At 43.3% G+C, this 19,135-nt stretch overlaps 1 long non-coding RNA gene across 2 annotated transcripts; it reads left to right on the top strand.

Moving 5' to 3' along the window:
• On the top strand, nt 1–18,974 carry LOC116540926. 2 transcript variants are annotated; one of them, XR_004264642.1, is made up of 3 exons: nt 1–250; nt 1,068–1,228; nt 18,945–18,974. It is a non-coding gene; the product is annotated as an uncharacterized LOC116540926 (long non-coding RNA). The 2 variants fall into 2 exon arrangements; XR_004264641.1 differs by lacking the exon at nt 18,945–18,974 and having other exon boundaries at nt 1,068–1,717.
• Nucleotides 18,975–19,135: the final 161 nt, after the last annotated feature.

The following is a 19,135-nucleotide window of genomic DNA, read 5'->3' as shown; positions in this document are numbered from 1 at the left end:
TCAATTGTATCTATAACACTTTTGTCATCCACAGACAATTGTTATCTTGTTTTGGCCCTCTTCAGAAGGTGGTTTTTTGATCAGCTGTTAAACTCTGACAGGTACTCTTGAATACAAGTCTTTGATAACTTTGGAGGTTGTAATATCAGAATAAGAGAAAAACTTTTAGTACTCATGGAGAACTGAAGTGTTCCTGAATAGCCAGAAGAACAGGAGTTAACTACATGGACTGAGCTAATAGAAGACTGAAGTAATATTTTTGACTTTTTGCTCAAAACATTGCTGATTCCTTTGTCTTTTTTTGAGACAGTGTTGCTCTGTTGCCCAGGCTGCAGTGGTGGCATGATCTCGGCTCACTGCGACTTCTGTCTCCCAGGTTCAAGTGATTCTTGTGCCTCAGCCTCCCAAGTAGCTGGGATTACAGGCATGCATCACCACACCCAGCAATTTTTTTTTTATTTTTTAGTAGTGATGGAGTTTTGCCATGTTTATCAGGCCTCCCAAAAGTGCTGGGATTACAGGCATGAGACACCGTACCCAGTCTGTTTTGTTTGTTCAGAGTCAAGGAAACTTTTCTTTTGAGCTACAGGTAACTTTTAACAATTGGGTCTAATGCTTGGCCATGCACAGTGGCTCATGCCTATAATCTCAGCATTTTGGGAGGCCAAGGTGGGTGGATCATCTGAGGTCAGTAGTTCAAGACAAGACTGGCCAACATGATGAAACCCTGTCTCTATGAAAAAATATAAAAATTAGCTGGATGTGGTGACAGATGCCTGTAATCCTAGCTACTTGGGAGGCTAAGGCAGGAGAATCACTTGAACCTGGGAGGTGGAATTTGCAGTGAGCCGAGATCACGCCACTGCACTCCAGTCTGCTGGATGACAAGAGTGAAACTCTGTCTCAAAATAAAAAAATTAATATGTTGCTATGTACAAACTTTAGAGCTATTTGTTTCTCTCTATCTGATTTATACAGAATTTGGAAACTATTTGTGGGTATTATTAACTAACGACAATACAGTTATTTGCATAAGTGTAATAAGCATCTGTTTTCATTTATAACAGGACTCAATTGGAGAAACTTGTTAGTTTACCAAGGCTTTGACTGGAATGATGTCCTTTCCTTTAAGGAATCAAATTTGATCTATAGAGCCAATGAAAGCCCCTTGGCAAAACTGGCATTATACCTTTTCTAAACAGTCCCTGTACAGGGCTCCTAACATGTGGTAAGTAAAGAATGTCACTTTCTGACAGCCTAGGAGCCCCAAGTTTATCTTGGAACCTGAAGAGGTGAGGAATTTCCCCAGCTCATAGGTATTTGATGGTACAAATCCATGGCTGGGCTTGGCTTTAAAAAAGTCTTATCTGAGATTCCTTCTATGGAACAAAGTTCCATCAAAACTATCTTGAAAGCCTATGTAGAAGAATAATTATCCTTATTGTGTTGTATACAAATAATCAGGCCAAGTATAATAAAGCAAATCAATCCTACCATGATTTGTCTTTAGTAAAAATGGGAAACTGGAGAGAGAAAAATTATGTTTTAAAAACTACAGTACACCTGTTGTTGGATTCTACTCTTGCCTAATGTTTTTCAGTTTTTATTATTTTCTACAATTTGAGCTGCATTCTAATTTTTCTTGGCTACAAGCCTGCAAAATAATGTGTTCAATTTTTTCCCCTCCTTTTCCCACATTTTTCCTAATTTGGAGTCACAAAAACTAAACTGGGCTTTGGCAAAGCCCTGCAAACTGCAGCTAGGCAACTGAAATGTCAGAAGAAAATAACAGCAACCTGTTTTCATACATAAGCCACTTTCATACCTGCTTACTGATATGTGAACTTCAGAGTAATGTGGCCTGTATTGATTTTCCAGGAAGGTTCTTTTGTTTGTTATTGTTCTACCTTACTCTCCCTATTTTCTCTTTATAGAACATGAGACTGCAATCTGCCAAAAATGAACTTTTCTAATAACTTTGCAACTACCTGTCTAGAATAAACCATCCTAGCCATGAGAGATCAGAGACCTGAGACCAGAGACTCATTTTTTCCTAAAATGCTTTCTCCAAAAGATTTTAAAAAAGAAAATGTGGAAAATATGAAAGGAAAATAAATCTTGGTGTTCCCAAATCACTAAGCTAAAGGGAAAAGTCAAGCTGGGAACTGCTTAGGGCAAAACTGCCTCTCATTCTATTCAAGGTCACCCCTCTGCTCACTGAGATAAATGCATATCTGATTGCCTCATTTGGAGAGATTAATCATAAACTCAAAATCATGTAACCATTTGTCTCTTATCTATGTATGGCCTGGAAACCCCCTCTCCACTTTGACTTCTCCTGCTTTCACCTCCAGTTGTCCTACCTTTCTGGATTGAACCAATGTACATCTTACACATATTGGTTGATGTCTCATTATCAGAAGCATTTGAACCAGAATAACTTCATCTTGAGTGAGGGCTGGGGAGATGAAGCTGGGACTCGTTTGACTGCATTCCCAGAAAGTTAGGTATTTCTAATCTCTAGACGTTTATTGTTAAGGGAATAGATTAATAACATTTACTAAACAGTTAAGACTTAGTAGTGTGCTGATATCCCCATATCTTGATAACAGAAGCACTCCTAATTTTGCTTTAAAGATAATATCTATTCTTGCAAAATGTAGTAATTTAGAAAATGAATCCTCTATCACAAACCTCATAATCTTTTTTTATTCTATATATAAACAAATATTGTACCGAGAGTGAACACATTCCTCCTCTTACTTTTGAGAATGTCCTATTCTGTCTATGGAGTAGCTGTTTTTTCACCATTTTACTTTCTTAATAAACTTTCTTTCACTTTGCACTGTAGACTCACCCTGAAAAATCAATTTCTTGGTTGCTGTCTGTGTTTCACTGTCATTTCCAGGAAACTTTATTTAACTGGTCTTGGAACAAAAAAGCATTAAAGACTTCACATTTAAAATTGCTAATTACCATTTGGTATTTAAAAGCTATGAGCAATAGGATTAGATAGAAATAGTTATGTTTTGTTACTGCTGTGCCCATCAGGCGTGATCAACAAACAAGCGCTGGGATAGAAATCAGTGGGCTTTTCTCCTTGTGCTTCTGTTTCATTTGCACACTAAAAACACTTCTTTCTTTTCTTGGATTCAGGCACACTGGCTTTGCTCGTCCAATCCATGCTGCCACTATTGCCCTGAAACTGCTTGCTCCAGCCATTCCCATCTGAATTCTCTTCATTTCCTTTGCCTTATGTGACATTTCTTTTGTCACATTCTATGCTGTGGGTTACCTAAGATTCATGGCTCAGCTCATATTATTCAGATGGTGTGAATAAGAATAAGAGAATTCCATTCAATTTTGTTTTGAGATGGAGTCTTGCTCTGTTGCCTAGGCTGTAGTGCAGTAGTGTGATCTTGGCTCATGGCAACCTCTGCCTCCCAGGTTCAAATGATTCTGTTGCCTCAGCTTCCCAAGTAGCTGGGATTACAGGTGCCTGCTACCACACCAGGCTAATTTTTTTATTTTTAGTAGAGATAGGGATTCACCGTGTCCACCAGGCTGGTCTCAAACTCCTCATCTCAAGTGATCCATTTGCCCTAGCCTCCCAAAGTTCTGGGATTACAGGTGTGAGTCACTGTGCCTGGCCAAGGACTCAATTTTTGGCAGGGATTCCCTCACTAATGTAGCTGTTCTTAAAAACCTCAAAAGCCACAAGCACTCAACAGCTGGTCTGTGAGAATGGCTGTGGGAGCTGAACCCTGCAAAGCCACAGAGGCAGAGCTGCTCAAGGCCTTGAGAGCCTACCGCTTGCACCAATATACTGTGGATGCAGGACGTGAAGTCAAAGGAGATTATTTTAGAGTGTTAAGATTTAGTGACCAGTCACTGTGGCTCACACTTTTAGTCTTAACACTTTGCAGGCTGAGGCAGGTGGATTGCTTGAGCCCAGGAGTTCAAGACCAGCCTGTAGAACAAGGGAAACACTGTATGTACCAAAAAAAAAAAATTAGCTGTGCACGGTGGTGTGCACCTGTAGTCTCAGCAACTTTGGAGGCTGAAGTGGGAGGATCACCAGAGCCTGGGAATTTGAGGCTGCAGTGAGCTGTGATCATGCCACTGGACTTCAGCCTGGGTGACAAAGTAAGTCCCTGTCTCAAAAAAAAAAAAAAAGACTTTAGGAAAGCAAGTGTGAGCCCCAAAAACAGAGACAGGTCTCAGTTAATTTAGGAAGTTTATTTTGCCAAGGTTAAGGGCATCACCCATGACACCACTTCAGGAGGTCCTGATGACATGTGTCTAAGGTGGCCAGAGCACAGTTTGGTTTTATACATTCTAGGGAGACATGAGACATCAATCAATATATGTAAGATGAACATTGGTTTGGTCTGGAAAGGTGGGACAACTGTAAGCAAAGGCAGGAAGACTCAAAGAGGGGAGGAGGGTTCCAGGTCATAGGTAGGTGAGAGACAAATGGTTGCATTCTTTTGAGTTTCTGATTAGCCTCTCCAAAGGAGGCAATCAGGTATGCATTTATCTCAGTGAGCAGAGAGGTAACTTTGAATAGAATGGATTGGCGCTGAGCAGTTTCCAGTTTTTTCCCTTTAGCTTAGTGATTTGGGGGCCCGAAGACTTATTTTCTTTTCACAGAAGTATACTGACAATAAAGGACACATAATAATGAAGTGCTGGCCTAGAACGGTGGCTCACGCCTGTAATCTCAGCACTTTGGGAGGCTGATACAGGTGGATCACCTGTCAGTAGTTCAAGACCTGCATGACCAATATGGTGGAACCCCATCTCGACTAAAAAACAAAAATTAGCCAGGCATGGTGGCATGTGCTTGAGCCTAGGATGTCAAGGCTGCAGTGAGGTGTGATTGTGACACTGCACTCCGGCTTGGGTTACAGAGCAAGACCCCATCTAAAAAAAAAAAAAAAAAAAAAAAAGAAGAAGAAGGGATAAATTCAATGACAAAATATAACAATCCTAAATAAATAGACATCTATAGCTTCAAAATATGTAAAGCAGAAGTTGAAAGAAATAAAAGAAGAAATTATCTACAAACATAGCTGGAAAATATAATGCACCTCTCTCAGTAAATGAGAGAACAAGAATATACATATTTTAGTCATATATAGAAGAACTGAATTCCCCTATTAAGCAACTATATATTTTATCTCCATAAAATATTGCAGAAAAATTTTCAGAGTAGACATTCATTCTAAGTGCGTGAGAAACATTAACAAAAGAATATATTCTAGTGCCCCTGGGTGGCTGTTCTAGGCCCACTGGGGGCTGTCCTGTCCCCAAAGCTCTCCTAGGCAAGGGGTGTGCCCCAGGGTCCTGCAAAGGGAAACTGTTGTGCTACCACGGCACCAGGCATCCCCTCCTCTGAGGTTCTGGGCAGAGGCTTTCTTGAAACCAAGGGGACAGCCCTGATGTACTAATCACCTACAGGGTCATTCTTCCTCTGTCTTGAATAGCATGTTTGTAGCTGAGTATCTCTATGGTTCTGTCCTGTAAAACCTAAGAAGTCCGACAGCCTTCCTTCATTTTATCCCATTTTCTCTGTTTACTTTAGTTCTAGCTGGCAGTATTTCCGGTGCGTAAGTTCTATTCTCAGCTTCTGGTGCGATGGCTGATTAGGTCCATGATTCACACCCACGCTAATCTTATCAGATAGTCAGCCTGTCACACCACAGTTTCCTCTTCCAAACATGCTATTGTTTTTTGTCTTTTTTATGTGATTTTATGTTTAGCACCAGAGCCATCACACTGGAAAACATGCTATCTAAGTGTTTTTGTGTGTAATATGAATAGGCCAAGGATGTTTCCCATCTGTAATTTCTAGTCTTTTTTGCATAAAAATTTCATCTTCATTTCTTTTTTCTTACATGTTACTATAAGCAGCCAGGAGGAATAAAGCCACTCCTTCAACCCTTTGCTTAGAAGTCTCTTCAGCAATGTACATGATACATATATGCAATTTTATCTGTCAATTTAAAGATAATATAAAAATAAATTTCTTAGCCGGGCGCGGTGGCTCACGCCTGTAATCCCAGCACTTTGGGAGGCCGAGGCGGGTGGATCACGAGGTCAACAGATCAAGACCATCCTGGTCAACATGGTGAAACCCCGTCTCTACTAAAGCTAAAAAAATTAGCTGGGCATGGTGGAACGTGCCTGTAATCCCAGGTACTCAGGAGGCTGAGGCAGGAGAATTGCCTGAACCCAGGAGGCGGAGGTTGCGGTGAGCCGGGATTGCGCCATTGCACTCCAGCCTGGGTAACATGAGCGAAACTCCATCTCAAAAATAAAATAAAATAAAATAAAACAAAATAAATTTCTTTAGCTAAATATTTAATTTCATTACTTGCAAATTCTACCTTTCACAAAACACTACAGCATAAACACAATTTTGCCAAATTCTTTGCCATTTTATAATAAGGATTGCTGTTTCTTCATTGTCCAATAATATACTCTTTATTTCTATCTGAGACCTGATCAGAATGGCCTTTGCAGTTCATATTTCTTTCAACATTCTATTCATGATTATTTGTGTGTTCTCTAAGATGAAAGTCTTCTGCCATATGAGGATACAGTAAGAAAGCATCCCTTACAAACCTAGAAGAGGACCCATACCAGACACTGAATCAGCCAGTGTCTTGATCTTGGACTTGTCTGTCTCTGGAATTGTGAGAAATAAATGCTTGTTGTTCAATCCACCAGTCTATTGTATTCTGTTATAGCAGCCCAAACTGATGAAGGCAACTATCTTCTCTTGTTTGCTGTTATCTTTAGTATTTTTTCCCCAAATTTATGAAGACTCTAATAAATCATGGACTATAAATATTTTTTGCCTTTGTGCAACTTATCAGAGTCTCCAGACTCACTGAGCCCAAACTTCTTGGTGTAAGATGCAAAGATTTCATTAAGGTGTGATATAAGGTGTGATAGCAAGATGGATCACTCCTGTTTCCTGGACGGTGTGTTCTAGTTATTAGGGACTGGCATCATATGCTCATTGCTGGCATAATGCTTATGCTTCTAACTGTGCTGTCATCTTCCATTTCCAACCGTGCTCAGAGCCATCTCCTAGGTACCATGACTGAAGTCTTCAGTGGGCCATTTTTTCCCCTTTCACATATCTGCATCGACCCCAGTGGATCTGAAGGCAGAGCATCAAGCCAAAGTGGATTATTATTGAACCTTAAGACCTCATGGAACTTGCCTTGCTAGGTTTTGAACTTGCTTGGGAACTGTCACCCCTTTCTTCTTCCCCATTTCTCCTTTTTGGGATGGGAATGTCTATCCTATGCCTGTCCTACTGTTGTTTTTTGGCAACACATAGTTTGTTTGGTTTTGCAGGTTCACACTTGGAGAGGAATTTTGCCTCAGAATGAATCATACCTGGAGTCTCACCCATATCTGATTTAGATAGCATTTAGATGGGACTTTGGACTTTAGAATTGGTGATGGAATGAGGTTAGATTTTGGGGGCTGTTGGGACGGAATAAATGTATTTTGCATGTGAAAAGGACATGAATTTTTGGGGGGCAAAGGTGGAATGCTATGGAATAAATGTTTGTGTTTTCCCCCAAGTTAATGTTGCAGCCTAATCCCCAAAGTGATGGTATTTGGGTCATGAGGCTGGAACCCTCATAAATGGGATCAGTGACATCTTATAAGAGGAGGCACAAGAGAGACGATCTCTCTCTCTCTGTACCAAGTGAGAATACAGCACTGTAAACCAGTAAGCAAGCCCACACCAGGAACTGAATCGGCCAGCACCTTGATCTTGGCCTTCTCAGTCTTCACAACTGTGAGAAATAAGTTTGTTTTTTAGGTCACCCTTTTTAGGTCACCCAGTCTATGGGATTTTTGTTATAGCAGCCAATGGTGGTATAAACACAATGCATGATTTCGAGGAGCTGGTATGTTCACAGTTAGGTGGATAAACTGGAGCTTGGAAGCTATACTCGGCACCAGTTTCTGTATGGTTGGAATTGGATGATACCTTAACATATATGAGATAGACTGACCGCCATTCTTACTATTGATTTGACCTGAGGAAGTCTACGATACTGAAACATGAAACGTATAACTAAAAAATTGTTTACAGGTATTGATCGACTTACAACCTATGCAACTTACGACCATTCGACTTTATGACCACGATCCCTAGCCACGACTGCTCCGTGTCTGGCAGCGCAAATATTGCCCAGCTGGGCGTACAACAGTGCGGACCAGCTTCTGGCAGCACTACCATCTCCGCATGCACCATTTCAACTGTACATATAGCCTACTCAACTTACGACCAATTCATGTTACGACCGGTCTGCCAGACCCAATCGTGGTCGTAAGTCGAGCACTAGCTGTATGTCTTTTGCTTTTGAGACAGGGTCTCTCTGCATCAGCTGGGCTGGAGTGCAGTGGCATGATTGCCCCTCACTGCAGCCTGGACTTCCTGGGTTTGAGCAACCCTTCCACCTCAGCCTCCCAAGTAGCTGGGACTACTGGGGTGTGGCACCACACCAGGCTATTTTTTTTAATTTTTAGTAGAGATGAGGTGTCACTACTCCTGGGCTCAAGTGATCCTCCTGCCTTGACCTCTCAAGTGTTGGGATTATAGGCATGAGCCACTGTACCTGGCCAACTAAAAAGTCTTAATCTCCTGAGTTGGCCAACTACTTTTGGAAGGGTAAATAATCCACAGAGTGGTCATGTCTGAATAAGGAAAAGTCATCTGACATGAGGCCAGTACCAGGGACAAGGCCTTAGAAGTTGGGCATGGAGAACAGGTGTGGAGGACTACTTTGCAATGTCTCCAGTCCTCTCTGGATAGATGAACACATCAAGGTCAGAGGCCTCAGAGTAGTGGGAAAAATTGGAGAAGATGTACAAATGTGAAGTGCAAATGTGCAGTTCAGAGAATTCCACCAAGAGAAGAAACCTTTGCTAGGGGTGAGGGCAGGGAGTAGAGGTGGTGTACAGGACTGTCAGGCTCATGCAGGGAGATGTTTGAAAGCCCCTAAATGTTTTGAGGGGGCTAGAACCCCTGCATGAGGGTGTGTGGATGGATGGGCAGGGTCAGAGGGAAGGCAAGAAAGCTGCGTATTGGAGACACGGAGCATACTCCTGGCTGGGAGTGGGTGGTGTTTTGCCTCTGAGGACAATGCACAGGTGACCATGAATGTATTGAGTTCCCCAGTAGAGAGGACAATGAGCCCACATGGGGGACACTATCAGGAGAGGCCATGCCCCCTGCTCAGTACATTTTACCTCTCCTCACTTTGGCTTAGATTTTGTCCTGCAGCTCCAGGGAGCCCAGAGATGGTTCCTTCCAGCTGTGCACGCTGCTCATTAAGCCTTCTAGTTAATCACTGGCTAGTGCTGCTGAAAATCGGCACCTGGCACCTGTGTTTGCTCCTTCCTGGAAATACCCCAGACTCCTTTTGCAGACAGCATCACTGTGTCTGCAGGTAACATAGTGATGGCTACAATGGGGGATGAGCTTGGGAATTCCATTCCTATCATTGGCCGCATGTGCCTCCTGTACTTTCTGATGCTGATGCTTTTGCCCATGGCCACAGCAGCTGAGGAGAGCCTGGTAGCATCCCCTGGGCTCAGATTCAGGGGCCGGGATGGTGCATAGAGACTTGTGTCCTGCAGCAGAGCTGGTCAATGCTCAGAGTTGAGTGAACCAGGGCTTTGTCCCTGCAGCCTCAGACTGTACCCAGCTCTGCCTGAGGCAGATTTCAGTGGCCTGTTGTGGATGACGTGGGCTGAGGGAGCCTGTGATGGGGACAATGTGCGGGTGGGAGGGGATGGCAGGGGCTCTGACATCCTAGCAGCTGTGAGAATGGGTTGCTACTAGGGCAGTCTATGTGTCTCTGGCTGGCCCTAAAGGCTCCATGGGAAAGGCTGTCATGCAGAATTCAAGACCATCTCTGAGTCTCTTTGCATTTACATCTTTTTGGAATGGAAAAGTGGTTCTTTATCTCATTGCCCGTTGCCCCAACTTGGTCTCAGCAGCAAGGATGCTTTTGCTCTTTAGAATTCAGAATAAGCTGGGCACAGTAGCTTGTACCTGTAATCCCAGTTACCAGGGAGGCTGAGGCCGGAGGATTGCTTGAGGCTAGGGGTTTGAAGCTGCAGTGAGCTGTGACTGCACCACAACACTCCAACCAGGGTGACACAGAGAGAATCCATTTCTTCAAAAAATAATTTGAAATAGATAATACAGCTCTTAAATCATGACATAGTGCGTGCAGATACATACAGTATCATGGACCTGAGATGATCTCTACACAAATGTTCTCTTCTGGGTTTGGGTTGGATTGTAGTAAATGACTGAGTACTTGTGTTGGGGTGTGTGTATGGTTTGAATTGTGTCTTTCTGGTGTAAGAAAAGTGACAAGTTCCTAACTTTCTGCCTAATTAGGCCACAAAGAGTAAGAAAAGAAACTAGAGGCAGACAAACAGACCGATACAAGTTCAACACCAGCAATAACATTACGGACATCGTGACTTTGTGTTAATTACTCAACTTTCCTGCTCTACTCCTCTGCCTCTCACATAAAGATGAGAATTGCAGTTTGCACTAAAGTTTACCTACAACTAAAGTTGTAGGTAAAATGTTGACTATAAACATTCTATTTAGGTATTCAATAGTTAGCAACCAAGAAACTGGAAGCAAAATTAGCCTGACTTCTGAACTCTACTATGTGTGTGTATGTATATACATGTTTCTATACTGAGTTACTCATTATTTTTTTCCTCCCTCTCTTGGACTGTCTCCTGCATCTTCAGTCTGGGTCCTCTACAGCTCTTTCATGTAATCATGTATTTACCTGCCTCTTTTATGAGTATGTTGAATGTCTTGAAGGTATAATTTTTCAGAAAGCTGAGTCTATGGGGAACTTCCTCACTCATGCTCCTGTCTCATCACGGTCCTGCTGACTCCCTTGGGGCACAAAGGTGCTCGGGTGGTCATGGACATAGGAATGGGAGCAAAGCCTGGCACTTCCCTTTCATTAGGCACCACAGGAGCCCTCTGCGCTCTCTGCTGTCAAGCAGTGGGGGTGCTGTTTGCCCTGTCCTGAGGGTGCGCCCAAGGCCTGAGCTTCACAGTTTGTAGGTAGAAACTCAAGTCACCCCACATTGACCTGCAGGATGATATAAAGTTCTGTAGTTCTGTAAAGTCTTCCAACACCATGGAAAATAGTCCCTCCTCTATGATCCCCTAACACCAGGGAATTCCCTTTTCCCTCGAAGTTTTTACCATCTACTCCTGAAGTCTATAAACAGTGGGGAATGCTATCTCTGCTCACCTACCTTACGATTTTGGATATGAAACCATATGGCTCTACAATTATTGTCAGATTCCATCATTATTCTACTTAATTCAAAGCAAGGAAAATGTATTATAACACTCAAATAGTGATTACGATGTTAATGAAAATACCTACCGTAAAATTGAAGTTTTAAGTGCCAGAAAACCTTGCATTTTCCAGTTTAATACTTTAAGAAAGAAGGTGTGTGGAATTCTATTATTACAGCTGTCTTTATATTACAGATCAGGCTCCCAAGTATTAAACCTTCTGTCTAATAGAACCCACCTCAGCCACACATGGCCGTGTGTTCTTTCCTAATGAGCAGCGCTTCCATGTGTCCTGATTCATTGCTCTGTAGTGCTTTTGGTCAAAGTGCTTGTCCCTGTTTTCCTCCTGCTAGTCTCCTCTTTACTCTCCAACTAGATTCAAAGGTTATGGTCTCTGGACAACTTTGACATATTCCTTGGTGTTATCTACTTCCTCAGAAGTTTGCACTTTTCTTTTCTTTTTTCTTTCTTTATTTTATTTTTTTTTTTTTTTTGAGACAGAATCTCACTCTGTCACCCAGGCTGGAGTGCAGTGGCAAGATCTTAGGTCACTGCAACCTCCACCTTCTGGGTTCGAGCAATTCTCCTGCCTCAGCCTCCCACAGTAGCTGGGGTTACAGGTGCCTGCCACCATGCCTAACTAGTTTGTTGTTGTTGTTGTTGTTGTTGTTTTGTGTTTTTAGTAGAGATGGGGTTTAACCATGTTGGCCAGGCTGGTTTTGAACTCCTGACCTCAAGTAATCTGCCTGCCTTGGCCTCCCAAAGTGCTAGGATTATAGGCATGAGCCACCACACCCAGCCAGGTTTGCATATTTCTTATTCAAAGAATTTAAAGTAAATTGTAATTTGAGTTTCTCCTGAAATCAGAGTGACATCTGAACACCAATCACTGAGTTGAGAACTAAGTAGGAGTTCAATAAAGATAAAGAAAGAAGAAACCTGAGCTTTGCTGAATAAATACTGTCCACATGACTCTGCCCAGGGTTAAAGAAAATGTTTTTGTATGTGTGACAGGACCTTGCTCTGTCTCCCAGACTGGAGTGGAGTGGCATGAACACAGCTCACTGCAGCCATGATCTTCTGGACTCAAGAGATCCTCCCACTGTAGCCTCTGGAGAAGCTGGGACCACGGTGCATGCCACAACACCTGGCTAAATTAAATTTTTTTAAAAAGTAGAGATGGGGTCTCCCTGTGTTGCCTAGGCTAGTCTTGAACTCCCTGGCTCAAGCAATTCTCCTGACTTGGTCTCCCAGAGTGGTGAGATTACAGGCATGAGCCACTGTGTCTGGCCAAAATATTTTGAAATTTATTATTTTTTTGAGACAGAGTTTTGCTCTGTTGCCCAGGTTGGAGTGCAGTGGTGTGATCTTGGCTCACAGCAACCTCTGCCTCCTGGGTTCAAGCAATTCTCCTGCTTTAGCTTCTCGAGTAGCTGGATCATGGGCTTATGCCACCATGCCTGGCTAATTTTTTTTCTTTTTGTGTGTGTGTATTTTTAGTAGAGATGGGGTTTCACTATGTTGGCCAGGCTGGTCTAGAACTCCTGACCTTGTGTTCTACCCTCCTTGGTCTCCCAAAGTGCTGGGATTACAGGCTTGAGCCACTGCTTCCAGCCTATTTTACTATTCTTTTTGAGGCAGGATCTCACTCTGTCATCCATGCTGGGGTGCACTGCAGCCTTCACCTCCTGGGCTCAAGGAATCCTCCTGCCTCAGCCTTTTGAGTAGCTGGGACTACAGGTGTGCACCACCATGCCCTGCTAATTTTTGTAATTCTTTTAGAGACGGGCTTTCACCATGTTGTCCTGGTTGGTCTTGAACTCCTGTGCTGAAGCCATCTGTCCACCTTGGCCTCCCAAATTGTTGGAATTACAGGTGTTAACCACTGTGCCAGTCAAAAAATATTAACTGAGTGTTCTGATGGACTTGTGGGTTCCTCTGCTACACAATTATTTTCTCAGGTCTTCCTTCCTTTGTCAGTGCAGACGGTGCAGTCCAAGATCCCTTTAATTCCTGGGCTCACTGGGGCAGCTGTAACACAGTGTAGCCATATTACTTTTATTATTTCCTGGGAGGCTACCGGGGTCCCTAGACCACATGCCTCATGGTGCAGATGACGGTGGTGATGTGGCCCTGAAGGTTGTATTCCTGCTCCAGCTGGGAGACGGCATCCTGGGAAATGCCTTCCTTCTTTGCATTCGCAGCTTCTTCCTTCTCACTGAGCACAGACTGAAGTCCACCGACTTCATTCTGTCCAACTTGGCTGTGGCCAGTTCCTTTGTTCTTCTCTCCAAGGGGATGCTGGAAGATTTGGGACTGTCAGATGCCCGGGAAAATTTTGGGTGTCAAGTCGTTCAGTACTTCCACATAGCATCCCATGATCTTTCAGTCTGCACTACCTGTTTGCTGAGCTGCCTTCAGGCAGTCACTGTCAGCCCCAGAAGTAGGGTGTGGGTAGGTCTCAGAGGCAAGATGACCAAGAATGTTGGCTCCTCCTGCCTCCTCTGCCTGACCCCGAATCTGGAAATCAACAACCATCTCTCCCATCCAAATCAGTGCGTCAGTGTGAGGTCTCTGTGTCTGGAATGTCTGCGACCCCACTATCCTTTCTGGGAGCTATGTTAATGGTCCTCGTGGTCTCAGCCACTGTCTACATGGTATGTCTCCTGCACAGACACCACCAGAGGGCCCAGCATGTTCACAACCCTAGCCTCACCCATAGGACCTTCCCCAAGGTGAGGGCCACCCACACCATCCTACTCTTGGTGACCAACTTCACCCCCTTTTAATTTCTCAGTTCCATGTATATATTTTGTGACAGAAAGTCTTAGTTCCTACTTGTGGCTGCAGCACACCCTTAAGTTTCCTGCTACATGTTTTCCCTCCCTCCGCCCCTTAGTGCTAGTCTTCCAGAACTCCAGAGCCCTGAGGTCTAGCTTTGAGGCTATGGAAACCTGCAGCCTGCTCACTGATCCACAGCTGCTGGGTCCTCCATCTCCGATGTGTATGTGGCCTTCGCTCCCTCCCTTTCTTCCTTCCACAGACTTCAGACGAAAACCTCCTTTGAGTCTCTCTTGCCTTGCCTTGGAGGACATCAGAGGCCTATGAAGGAGAGAGACTCTCAAAACAATACATGCAGCACAATACAAAGGGTTTTCAACTTGCCATGTTTGAGGAAATGATCATTAATTTATCATTATTATATTGCTCTGGGAGGATATATTATTGACATATATATATAATTATATGTATATGTAACTATTATATTACTGATGTTTTTCTTTTTCTTCTACATGTAACAGGGAGAAAGGTAGATATTGTCTGGAAGAATGCTTTTGAGACTTTAATAAATTTCATGGTAGTGATAGGAAATTGAGTAAAATAAAATAAGAGTGTAGCATGTACAATTATCAGGCTTTTTCTTTTTTCTGAGACAGAGTTTTGGTGTTGTTGCCCAGGCTGGAGTGCAACGGTACCGTCTCAGCTCACGGCAACCTCCACCTTATGGGTTCAAGCGATTCTCCTGCCTCAGCCACCTGAGTATCTGTGATTACAGGCATGTACCGTCACCCCAGCTAATTTTTTTGTATTTTTAGTAGAGAGGAGGTTTCTCCATGTTGGTCAGGCTGGTCTCTAACTCCCCACCTCAGGAGATCTGCCTGCCTCAGCCTCCCAAAGTGTTGGGATTACAGGCCTGAGCCACTAAGCCTGGCTTCTTAGACATATTTTTATCATACCACTTTAAGGCTGTTTGATTTTAGACAAACTAACCATTCTAAGTTTCAGTATTCTTTTATGTCATAGGATTACAGTAAAAATAATAAATGTATTAAAAACTATGCCTAGGTATTAGTGTATGATGTTATATATATTTTACTTAGTTACTTTAATTAGAGAAATATTGATAGTAAGAATTATTGGTAGAGGTGACACTTCAGGAAAATTCAAGAATATTGTAACCACGTTTTTATCCTAAGGTAACATTATTACTCGTGACAAACTACACCAGTTACATTTTACTGACCTAATATTCTAAGTCAGAGATTCTATAGACAGTGTTTATCATTAGCATACCTCTTTGGCTCACATGGCATAATTATTGACATTTTCCATGTTAATGATTTAAGTCCAGTATTATTCCCTGATTATTTCAATGTCACATAGCAGGTAAAGGGAAAGATTTTTAAGCCAAGGCTATTTGGCCAAAGCTTGGGTTCCCATATAATTTAATGTTGCATGAAAAGAGATTTAATGAAGAGCATTAAGCTGTGAGCTTGAATGAGGAAAAAAACCACTGGTTCACTTAAAAAGGGGGCAATACATATAGCTTGGAGGAGGATTAAAAGCTGTGGTGTTTGTGAATTCCTAGCAGCAGCCTAATGTATGTTCAACGTGCAGAAACTGCTCCATCCCTTCCTCAAGTGCCAGGGAGCCATGGAAAGTCTTCCTTTCCATGATGCTCATAACTGTGCATAAACAGATAAAACTCAATCCACGTCAGAAGTTACCATGCAGAGCTATTATAGGGTTAGGGTTAATGTTGGGGTTAGGGTTCAGGGGTTAGAAGTCAGGATTCATGTTTGGATTCTGGCTTGGTTCGGGTTGGTGTATGGATTGGGTTAGGGTTGCGGGTGGGCAGCCCCGTGGGAGCTGGGACCAGGGCGGTCTCTCTCTGCCTGCTTCCCTGCCATGCCTTAAGCATCAGGATTCCTTTGCCAATCACTCTGTGCACCTTCCTCACAGGCTTAGTGGTCCACGGCCCCTTTTTTATCTTGCCCACTCAGCAGGGCTCTCCTCATTGCCTGCTCCACTCGGGGACACTTTTGTACTGTCTCTTTGACCTACGAATGCCCTAGGCAGCTGGACATTGGGTTAAGTGGTTTCTCTGGTGGACAGGAAGGAGAACAGCATGAGCCTCACCCTCTGGACCTGTTGTCCTGTGTCTGAGATCAGGGCATTTTAATGCTTGTTTTCTAGCGTCATAGACTCAGAGGGGAAAATAACATGTCCTAAATGTACTAGTCCATCTCTGCTCTCATGCCTGCTCTCTGATTTGGTCGTAATGGCCTCTTGTCTGTGTCAGAGCCCAGGCTGATAACGTCTTAGCAAACGGCGCTTTGTTCACTTTTGTAATTTCCAGCTCCTCCTCCATGTGCCTGTTCTGACCCTCTCTACAGCTGCCCTCTGTGACCCTCATAGTGACTCTGCTCCATGTGTAACACATTTGCCTCCTAACACTCTATTCGCTTCAGGATCCTGTTGGAAGAGAGTCTGGTCATGATCACTGCCAAGCACTTACAATGGCACCTGATGGGCAGAAAGAGGACTGGATGGGTCTGTTTACCCAATGTCTCCCTGAGAAAGAGCTTTTCCTGATGGGTAGAAAGATAACTGGGTGGGTCTTGTCACTCAGTGTCACCCTGGACAGAGCCTTTCCTGATGAGAAGATGACTCGTTGGGTCTTGTTACTCAGTGCCCCCCAAGACAGCGCCAATCCTAATGGGTAGAAAGAGGACTGGGTGGATCTACTCAACCAATGTCCCTTAGAGCTTGTCCTGGTGGGCAGGAGTATTGGGTGTGTGTGGTCACCGAGTGTCCCCCGAGACACAGCCTGTCCTTGAATTATCTTTTCCAGCCCCCTGGATCTTTCAGTTCCATCTGAATTCCCTGTTTTTTTTGTTTGTTTGTTTGTTTGCTTGCCATTGAGCAGAGCCAGCCCCTGCCTCCTAGCCAGGTGAGGTCTTCTCTGAGCACTGTGTTTTGCTTTCCACTTCTGGATCCACAGCTCATGGTGATGAGGAGGGTTCAGCTAGTGCCACTGGAGTGAATAAAGTGAGAAAAGATAAACAAGGGGCAGGAATGACTTATGGCTGGATGTTAGTCAACCCAGGGCTGGGTGTGTGGGGGGTGCTGTGGGGCAATATTCTCTCCTGAGTCAGAGTGGGAGGGTCTTTACAGGATCAGGAGGTACCCAGATGGGAGAGCAGGCTTGAGCCTGGCAGAGGGAGCCTCTATTTGCAACACTGTGTTTCTTCCAGGTGCAGTGTTCAAATGGACAGGTCTCCCGTGTTGTGTTCTTGGAAGCCAGGCTGCTCCCTGAGTTTCAGAAGGCAGCCTGGGCTTAGGCATCCCTTGTGAGCTGGGCCAACACCCCAGGAAAAGCAGGTGTGGATGGTATGGGTGTTTAACATAGCAAGTTACAGAGCTTTATCACTAATAAAAAATAGAAGTATCTGGAATTCCCTCAGGGGTTCTGTTGAGAAGCATTGAGAGATTCTTTGTGATGTTTGAATAGTTTGGTTAGCGACTCCCCATAGTGGAGAGTTGTAGTGGAGAAAGGAAGGGGTTTGTTGTTGTTGTTTGATTTTGTTTCACTTTATTTATTTATTTATTATAAAAAAATTTTTTTTGAGACAGAGTCCCACTCTGTTGCCCAGGCTGGAGTGCAGTAGTGTGATCTCAGCTCACTGCAACCTTCGCCTCCCTGGTTCAAGTGATTCTCCTGCCTCAGCCTCCTGAGTAGCTGGGATTACAGGTGCATGCCACCACGCCCCACTAATTTTTGTATTTTTAGTAGAGAGGAGGTTTTGCCAAGTTGGTCTCGAACTCCTGACCTCAGATGATCCACCCACCTTGGCCTCCCTTTGCCCCATTTAAAAAAATCAGTTGACTTGAGGTCAAATGAATTATGGGGTTCTCTATTCTGTTCCACTTATCTATGTATCTACTCCTTCATCAATATCACATTTTCTTTATTGCTGTGGTTTTACTTGTTTAGATCTGGTTGTGTAGTATTTTAAACTTTGTTCTTTTTCAGCCTTATGTCATCCTTTCTGCGTTTAGGCAGTAGTTTGATTGTGATTTGGCTGAATCTATAGATGAAGTTTGAAATAATTGTCAACTTCAGAATAATGAGTGTATTTCTCTAAAACAAGGAATATTTCTGCATTTACATATACATATATATTTTTAAAAATCTTTTTGAGCTGGAGTTCAGCTCCTGTTACCTAGACTGGATCGCAATGGCTCGATCTTGGCTCACTGCAACCTCCACCTCCCGGGTTCAAGTGATTCTCCTGCCTCAGCCTCCCGAGTAGCTGGGATTACATGTATGTGCCATCACACTTGGGTAATTTCTATTTTTAGTAAAGACTGGGTTTCTCCATGTTGGTCAGGCTGGTCTCAAATTCCCGACCTCAAGTGATCCGCCCACCTTGGCCTCCCAAAGTTCTGGGATTTCGGGTGTGAACCATCACTCCCAGCCTTATATATGTTTATTTTTATTTATCTCAACCATGATTCATGGTTTTCTAAATAGTTTTAATATGTTTTGCGAGATTTATACTTAATGGATTCAATTTTGGGAGTGCTGTTGTAAATGGTATTTTAATATTTTAAGTTCCAATTATTCCTACACATTATTGTTGATACAAAAAAAATCAGCTGAGTTTTGTCTATTGCCCATCTTTGTTCTTCTTATCTCCATCTGTTCTGATCAAGGCATGGAATGGTGGGCTCGATTTCAGTTGAAATAATTTTTATATTTTTTCTAGAGATGGAGTTTCATCATGATGGTCAGGCTGGTCTCGAACTCCTGACGTCGTCATCTACCCGCCTCATCCTCCCAAAGTGCTGGGATTACAGGCATGAGCCACCGTGCCTGGCAATAATGTTTTATAAACATTGAAATTTTACATTTGATGAAATATATGAACTGTATCAAACTTCAAGATTATACCATGAAAT

This window comes from Sapajus apella, unplaced genomic scaffold (assembly GCF_009761245.1).
Source record: "Sapajus apella isolate SASKATOON/1434 unplaced genomic scaffold, GSC_monkey_1.0 scaffold146, whole genome shotgun sequence".
NCBI lineage: Eukaryota > Metazoa > Chordata > Mammalia > Primates > Cebidae > Sapajus > Sapajus apella.
The sequence above is the reverse complement of the archived record's forward strand: the minus strand, read 5'-3'. Positions and strand labels throughout refer to the sequence as shown.